This window comes from Macaca nemestrina, chromosome 1 (genome assembly GCF_043159975.1).
Source record: "Macaca nemestrina isolate mMacNem1 chromosome 1, mMacNem.hap1, whole genome shotgun sequence".
NCBI classification, from domain to species: Eukaryota; Metazoa; Chordata; class Mammalia; order Primates; family Cercopithecidae; genus Macaca; species Macaca nemestrina.
This window is the reverse complement of record NC_092125.1, coordinates 146,837,811-146,846,935: the sequence shown is the minus strand read 5'-3', so window position 1 is coordinate 146,846,935 and position 9,125 is coordinate 146,837,811. Positions and strand designations below refer to the sequence as shown.

Sequence of the window (9,125 nt, the reverse complement as noted above, 5' to 3'; positions counted from 1 at the left end):
CAATTCATTATATGGCATTTGTATTCCACAAATGGAACATTATTCAGCAATAAAAAGAATAAACTATTGGTAAGTACAACAACATCTTCTAAAAGAAGTCAGACAAAAAAAAAAAGAATACAGAATGCATTATTTCATTTATATAAAACTCTAGAAAACATCACTAATCTTTAGTGACAGAAAGCCAATCAGTAGATCCCTGGGGATGGGGAAAAGTGAGTGTGGGAAGAACTGGCCCTGGAGATAAATGATTACAAAGTGTCAGAATTGGGGTTGATAATCCTGATTGTGGTGATGCACTTTTTTTATAAAACCTTTTTTAAATAGGCTTTCTTTTTAGAGCAGTTTTGTGTTCACAGCAAAATTGAGAGGAAGGTAGAGACATTTCCCAGGAAGGTAGAGAGATTTCCCACACCACCAGCACACACACACATGCATATCCTGCTGGGCTATTAATCTCCCCCCCAGTTGTAAGAAATGCACCGCTCTGCATCTCCCCATTCACAGCGGTGCATTTCTTACAACTGATAACCCTACATGGACACGTCATTATGGTGATGGACTTTTTACAAGTGTATACATATGTCAAAGCTTCTCCAATTATATGCTTTAACCATGTGCAATTCATTATATGGCAATTACACCTCAATAAAGCTGTTTTTAAGAAGAAAAATTATCAGAGGGCTTACACCATTTCAATTGGATAATGGGCTTCACTGTTTTCGTTAATACTCAGTCTCTTTTACCTAATATCTAATTTACTATGCACCACAAATACAAATAAACTCATTGCATATTTTTCTCTTTTTTATATTTCTGGTATTACCCTCAGCAGTTAGTAACTACAGTTCTAGAAATCTGTTTCCACCCTCATAATACATCTCAACAGCTGCCCGTGGGTGGAGGCTACCCAAGCCCCATAGCAACTGCTCAAACAGCTGAAGGAAGCTTTAGGGTGGAGAGTGGGGCCAGGCCAGAGTCAGTGAGAGCCACAGGCAGGGAGAGTGGCATGCACCTGCCACGGGACACCTGGCTGACACACAGCCGTGGGTACAGGTAGGGAGGACTTACACACACAAAAACCTCATGTTTGATGGCATTTCAGCTCCTTCTCTCTCCTGTCCTATTGACCTCTTAGACTTTGTAACCTTTTGGGAGCCAGTTGCATTTATCTGTCTGCCGTGCCGGAGACTTGCTCACAGACAAGGGTTGGTTAGCAAGCCTGTCCCTTTGTTCCTGAGAGGCAGAGAAAGAATCTTTGACCCTGGTTTCTAAGCACAGTAAACAAAGGCCTTCTTGGCTGCCAGTAAGCTCAAAGTGCTCATTAAGCAAGTAGTTTTCTGGCCAGTGGTTGAAATGACATCATGCTTCCTCCTGGAATCCAACTAGAGATAAAAATCAGGTCATTCAATTTACAAAGAGAGAACGCTCCCTTCTGCTGCCAGCACTGAGGGCTGCTGGCTTTCAAAGAGATCAAGGGAAAGAAGAGCCTATTTGAACCCAGGCTTTGAGATGGTCTCTGAAACTACCTCCACTTAATTCCTCATAATATGCAAAGAAATTCCACTCCAAATGTCCTCATGTCAGACAGCAGCTTAACTTTGATGATTTTTCAAACTGAGTGTTTAACCAGATGTGGCAGTGAGCAGGTAGGTCTTATTAGCTGATAATGGAATAGGCCTTCAGGCTCTCTAAACATAAGAGGATGGAAGAAATGGATTATCTTCATCTTTTGACACCACTGATCAAAATTTGAAGTGGGGAAGAAAAAGGTATTGTGGTCTTAAAGATGTCCATTGAGATTCTTTTCAGAAAAAAAAAAATTAAGTACATTTTTCAGAGGACAGTGATCTATGCCCTGTGTTATATTTTCTTTATCTCCTTTCCTTCCTTCCTTCCTTTCCATCCTCTCTTTTTTGCTTTCTTTCTCTTTCCTTCTTTCTCTCCCTTTCTTTCTTTCTCTTTCTTTTCTTTCTCTCTCTCTCTCTTTCTTTCTTTCCTTTTTAAGGCCACTATAGGGCTAGTTAAAACAACCAATAGTCAGCAATTTTCTAAAAATCCAAATGAGGGCTGGGTGCGGTGGCTCACACCTATAATCCCAGCACTTTGGGAGGCCAAGGCAAGTGGATCACTTGAGGTCAGGAGTTTGAGACAAGCCTGGCCAACATGGCAAAACTCGTCTCTACTAAAAATGCAAAAATTAGCTGGGCATGGTGACAGGCGCTTGTAAGCCCAGCTACTCGGGAGGCTGAGACAGGACAATCGTTTGAACCTGGGAAGTGAAGGTTGTGATGAGCCAGCTGAGATGGCGCCACTGCACTCCAGCCTGGGCAACAAGAGTGAAACTTTTGTCTCAAAACACAAATAAAATTAAAAATAAAATGAACCGACCAAGCATGGTGACTCATGCCTGTAATCCTAGCACTTTGGAAGGCTGAGGCAGGTGGATCACCTGAGGTAAGGAGTTCGAGACCAGCCTGGCCAACATGGTGAAACCCTGTTTCTATTAAAAATACAATTATTAGCTGGATGTGGTGGCGGGAGCCTGTAATTCCAGCTACTCAGGAGGCTGAGGTAGGAGAATCACTCGTACCCAGGGGACGGAGGTTGCAGTGACCCAAGATTGTACCACTTCACTCCAGCCTGGGTGAAAGATTGAGACTCTGTCCTGACCCCACCCAAAACAAATTAATGAATCTAATATAACAGATGTTTTCCTAAAGATTCTTTCCCAGTAAGGAAAATATGGACACATCTGTAACCAGTTTGCAGATCCAGAATTTCTGGATAATTTCATCAAAATACTAGATACATTTAATAAAAACTAAAACAGAAAACAAAACTCCTACATGATAGTTTGTTTTGATAATTTACGTTGTTTTATTCAATATCAAAATGTGCTGCATTTGTAATTTTTAAAATGTCTTTAAAACATATTTTGTTGTTCCAAACAAGTGAAATGAGTGTTTCAAAATACAAACACACACACATTTCACAACTTACTGATCTGCACTAAGAATGTCACATTCATTAGCCCACAGATTACTTATAAGCCATCATAAAAGTCTCCTTTTGGCCAGGCATGGTGGCTCACATCTGTAATCCCAGCACTTTGGGAGGCCAAGGCGGGCAGATCACCAGAGGTCGGGAGTTCGAGATCAGCCTGGTTAATATGGTGAAACCCCGTCTCTACTAAATATACAAAATTAGCCAGGCATGGTGGCACGCACCTGGAATCCCAGCTACTCAGGAGACTGAGGCAGGAGAATCACTTTAATCCGGGAGTCAGAGGTTACGGTGAGCCAGGATCGTGCCACTGTACTCCAGCCTGGGAGAAAGAGTGAGACTTAGTCTCAAAAAAAAAAAAAAAAAAAAAAACCAGTATCTGTTGCTCCAAAAATTATTCCAAACTTGGAAACAAGAAAGACAGACAACTGGGTGACCTTGGATCATGCTAAGCCCCATCTAATGTGAGTAGGGTCTAATATTGTTTGACTTACTAGTACTAATTAACCAGGGACCCAGACCCTTTCTGGTCTATAAAATTACAGTTCATCTCTGTAGAAAACTGGTAAGTTATAATATTTGTTCCTCCAAGTGATAACATAACTCAAAGGTTATGATGTAATTCCCCTGTAGGGCATTAAGCAGTTTTACATCTAATTTAGCAGTCTTATTTCAGCATTCCTTTTTTCACTGACTATATACATTGAATCAGCTTTGTTATCCTGCCAGTTCCCTCATAAATAAATTCAATAAAACCTTGACACATGCATCTATTTGTATGAGAATTATCTTTTATAGCAGTTTGGGAATTATGCTTTGATAATCTATCAGCATGTAGCAGAATATGAAATAGCAGAATGATCCCATTTTAAACAAATGAGTCTGTCTAGTTTGGTTTCACAAGAAGTAGACCCTAGGACATAGATCTGAGTAGAATAGCTTATTTTAGAGGTACAGGGAAGGGAAGTGAGGAAGTGACAGAGAGAATGGAAGGCAGCCACCAAAGGGTGGTCATTAAGCCTGCTACCATCCTGGGCAGCGATGGAGCTCAATCCACAGGGAAACTGCAAGACAGAGTAGAAAATATGTGTGTCAGAATTATCCCACTCAAACTGCGGAGAGCTCGGATATCTATACACCAATTCCTGTAAGTATTAATTGAGGACTGCTCCTGGGTATTAACAATTCCCCAGCACTTCCTGCCACCTACATGGCAGCTTTTCTCAATGCTGGAGAAAGTTCTTGTGCATGAAGAGACAGACACAAGTCATGGGAAATCTTGGCGTTTACTGAAATGTTAGCTCCAAGGGATACAAACAGGATACTCAAGACCTTTTTTAAAAAATAAATAAATAAATAAAACATTCCCCATTTAGTGGGAAATAATGTTATACTCAAGATCACAGAACCCAAGTTCAATGCACCAACTTCCTCATGAAACAAAGGAACTCTTTTTTTTTTTTTTTGAGACGGAATTTCACTCTTACTGCCCAGGCTGGAGTGCAATGGCATAATCTGGGCTCACCGCAACCTCTGCCTCCTGGGTTCAAGCGATTCTCCTGCCTCTCAGCCTCCCAAGTAGCTGGGATTACAGGTACCCACCACCACGCCCAACTAATTTTTGTATTTTTAGTAGAGATGGGGTTTCTCCATGTTGGTCAGGCTGGTCTTGAACTCCCAACTTCAGGTGATCCATCTGCCTCAGCCTCCCAAAGTGCTGGGATTACAGGCGTGAGTCACCACGACCAGCCTAGGAACTCTTTTTCCTATGATAAAATATCCAGATTTGATTCTTCATCAAAGGAGTTTTCCTCAAGATTAGACAACTGCAAAGTAATCAGAGCATAAGGCAGCTGCTTTTCTAAAATAAATCTCTATTTCCAGACACTTGAGGGGTCTTGAGTAGTACATTTGCCATCAGAAGTAAATGTATTAACTATATATGACGGTAAATGATCTTTTTGCAACGTGAATGGAAATTTCTGGTCAAATATTTCATTATGTCTTCTTTAAGGTATATTTAGAACATTTTATAATTAAATAGAAGCCTTTACAAAGTATTGGCCTAAATCCTAAATTACTTTCAAAAGTATTGATTTAATGTGAGAAAAAAAAAAAAAAAAAAAAAACCCTGGCCGGACGCAGTGGCTCACGCCTCTAATCCCAGCACTTTGGGAGGCTGAAGCAGGTAGATTGCCTGAGATCAGAAGACCAGCCTGGCCAACGTGGTGAAACACCGTCTCTACTAAAAATACAAAAAACTAGCCGGGCGTGGTGGCAGGTGCCTGTAATCCCAGCTACTCAGGGGGCAGAGGCAGGAGAATTGCTTGAACCCAGGAGGCAGAGGCTGCAGTGAGCCAAGATCACAACATCACACTCCAGCCTGGGGGACAAGAGTGAGACTTCGTCTCACCAAAAGAAAAAAAAAAAGAAACCAAAACCAAAAAAAACCACTAACAAATATTTTTCACCCTACAAGAGAATTTCTTGGCCTGGTACCGTGGCTCACGCTTGTAATCCCAGCACTTTGGGAGGCCGAGGCAGGCAGATCACGAGGTTGAGAGATCAAGACCATCCTGGCCAATATGGTGAAAACCTGTCTCTACTAAAAATACAAAAATTAGCTGGGTGTGGTGCCGGGCACCTGTAACCTCAGCTACTCGGGATGCTGAGGCAGGAGAATTGCTTGAACCTGGGAAGCGGAGGTTGCAATTAGCCGAGATTGCGCCACTGCACTCTGGCCTGGCGATAGAGCAAGACTCTGTCCCAAAAAACAAAAATCAGCCAGGTATGGTGGTGGATGCCTGTAATCTCAGCTACTCGAGAGGCTGAAACAAGAGAATTGCTTGAACCTGGGAAGCAGAGATCGTGCCACTGCACTCCAGCCTGGGCAACAGAGCAAGATTCCATCTTTAAAAAAAAAAACACACACACACAAGGAAGACTATGAGGCAGGAGAATTGCTTGAACTCAGTGATTCGAAATTGTGCTACTGCACTCCAGCCTGGGCAGTGGAGCAAGATTCCATCTCAAAAATAAATAAACAAAAAATAAAAGGAGAACTTCTAGATACCAAAAAAGAAGGAAAACTATGGACCACACCATATGATTTATAAAATGGAAACTTCTACGTTCCTAGATTGCTAAAAAGCCCATTGTGAGCCTGGGGGAACTTTATGAAGGGTCCGGCTCAGTTGTGCTGCTCTGCGGCCTCTGGAAGACCCACGCTGAGGCCACATCGGCATGGTAGTGTCCTGTGCACCCAGAAAGTGAGCAAAAATACCTCCCCTCAAGTGACATGGGCTCAAAATTAAAAATACTTCAACTCAAATACTTGCTCAGAATGTTCTGTCTGCTGAACACCAGATTATCTGGGTCAAAACCCAAGCCTCCAGCTTATAACTAGAAAATGAGTGTTCCTCAGAGTTCTACCCAAATCACAAGAGCATGATCTCCCACACCACCTTATTTGCATCGCTACTTGCACATCCGCAAACACATATACTGCAACCAGAACTCAGGACTTCCCCTTAAGTCCCTTCTTCTCTCCCCATGTATTCCCGAAATGGGAACTCCATGTAGGCCCATGCCACACTGTCAGTTGCAGGTGCCCACAGCAGCCACCGTGTTCTTCTGCCTGGCTCCCACTCCATTTTGTGTGAGCAGCTGTCATCAGCCTCACCCCCTCCCAAGTCTTACGGAGAATCACTAGAAAATAATTCCTGTAGTTTCTTCTAACCAAAGACACCAAGTTGGGAAGAATATCTATACCATCTATACCATTCATCACTCCTCCTCCTACTTTTTTTTTTTCTCCTCCTCCTCCTCTCTTTCTTTCTCAGCCTGCTCCTCTCAACCTGGCCCTCAACCATAACTCTTCTCTCCTTCCTGATTTACAGAGCTCAAGTTTCTTGGCACATCAGGGGATGCAAAGAGTTACAAATGGCAGTGGGAGAAAGGGCCTTTAATACATCTTTCAGCGGTGCTGACCTGCAGCCAGAATTTACCAGCTCTTCCTCTGTTCTAGTGCCATTGATCACCAAAGCAACAAGAAATATCTGAACTAGAGGCAGCCACTCCAGTTTATCTGATTTCTGTGTTGCTATTGTTCAACAAAAATCCTAATACAAATCAAGCACTGTGTAATGTGGGTGTCCTAAGACCAACACAACTCTTTTCTTCTTCTTACTATTACTACCTTAGTTCGGATCACCAACACCCCCCCCCCCCACCTAAATTACCTCAATGCCTCCATTTTCCCCAATCCCAACATATTCTCTGTATTGTTCCCAGAATAATCTGTCCAACGAAACATCTGATGGTGTCAATGTTGTAAAGAAAAACACGTTCTCTTTTAAAATCTTTAATACATTCCCTCAGAACTCACAGCAAAGTTCCAACATGGTGAAGCTTACAAGACGCTTTGTGATCTAACTTCTGCTCATTTTCCCAGGCTCGTCTCTTGTCCCTGGCCTCCCTGGAGATCTCCAGATATGCCCCCTTCTCTCTACTCATGCTTCTCACAATTACAGGAATACACTCTTCTCATCCCTTCATCTGTTAATTCTCATTAGTCTTCAAAGTCTCAGCCTAGACATGAATTCCTGTAGGAAGCTTCCTCTAACTCAAGGCTGGGTCAGAGCCCCTCCTGGAGTTGACACCTTTGGAAGTATCTAATCAGCCCATGAGCCACACTTCCCTCTTCAAAAACTGAGCCTCACTTGCCCACTTCCCCAATTTACAGTCACTGTCCCCAGAGCCATGTTTTTACTATGACCTTGCCAATTAGACCAGGGTTAAACCCTTCATTGAAGGGGTCCAAATTAGAATTCCCTCCCCAAGAATTTGGCACAGGGACAGGCCATCCAGCTTCCTGGTCAGGCTTCAACATGTAAACCCAGGAAGGAGCTGTGGGGTGTTCATATCCCTCTGTGGGGACAAAGAAGCATGAGGCCAGTCTGCAGAGAAGAGTGCAGCCCACCAGCAGAGAAAGACGACTTCTGGGGCTCCCCATGACTCTCCAGTTCCTGGTTCTGTAATAGTCCTATTCTGACATACTGCTACATTTTTATTTTTTTAAATCCTCTCTTTTGTTTAAGAGACCTCAGTTGTTTTTTCTCTAAGTCGAAGTCTTAATACATCCTTCCTGTGCTCATTTACCACATGCTTCAATGGCCTGTTCACTAGTTTGTATCTTTCATTGGCAGTTGTAACCTCCTTAAGTACAAATGTTGTATTCACTATTAATATATCTCACACACACTATTCAGTACACCATAGGTATTCAAAAATTGTTTATTGAATTAAGGTCATAGTGAATACTTACTGCATGCTGATGATGTACCAGGCAGTACTGTATTCACTCACTCAATTCTCACAATAAGAAAAAGTAATTACTGTTTTATTTTGGGGATGGACTCTCGCTGTATTGCCCAGGTTGGAATGCAATGGCACCATCTCGGCTGACTGAAACCTCCGCCTCCCGGTTTCAAGCAATTCTGCCTCACCCTCCCCAGTAGCTGTGATTACAAGCGCACTCCACCACTCTCAGCAGATTTTTGTATTTTTAGCAGGGACAAGGTTTCACCATCCTGGCCAGGCTGGTCTTGAACTTCTGACCTCGTGATCCACCTGCCTCAGCCTCTCAAACTGCTAGGATTACAGGCATGAGGCACAGCGCCCAGCCCTAATTACTATGTTTTTTATACCTACTTTACAAATCAGAAAATTAAGGTGCAGAAAAGTTACTAGCCCAAGATCACAAAACTAGCAAATGGAATTTAAGTCTACACAATTTAAGTGGGATTTAAGACAAGCTGAGAATTAAGCGTATGCAATCTGACTCCAGAGACCACGCTCTTAAGGAGGCCTCACCCTGGTTAATAGAAGTAAGAAAGAAGGGATGCAGGTAATAGTACCTTTTCCTGAGTAGCTTATAGCATTCTTTTCTATCTTTCATATGGTTTGTCATGGTTTTGTGACACCCATTTGGTACCGTATCTTATGCAGTCATGCTGGGTCCGGAATTGGTGTGTTCTTCGTCTCACTCACTTCAAGAATGAAGCCGCGGACCCTCCCGATGAGTGTTACAGTTCTTAAAAATAGTGTGTGCGGAGTTT

General features: G+C 42.6%; 1 long non-coding RNA gene across 1 annotated transcript; it reads right to left on the bottom strand.

Moving 5' to 3' along the window:
- Window positions 1-539: 539 nt before the first annotated feature.
- LOC139360032 (uncharacterized) lies at window positions 540-8,913 on the bottom strand. The gene is made up of 3 exons (XR_011616958.1): window positions 8,333-8,913; window positions 3,231-3,328; window positions 540-1,691 (listed from the first exon to the last, which is right to left on the bottom strand). It is a non-coding gene; the product is annotated as an uncharacterized lncRNA (long non-coding RNA).
- Window positions 8,914-9,125: the final 212 nt, after the last annotated feature.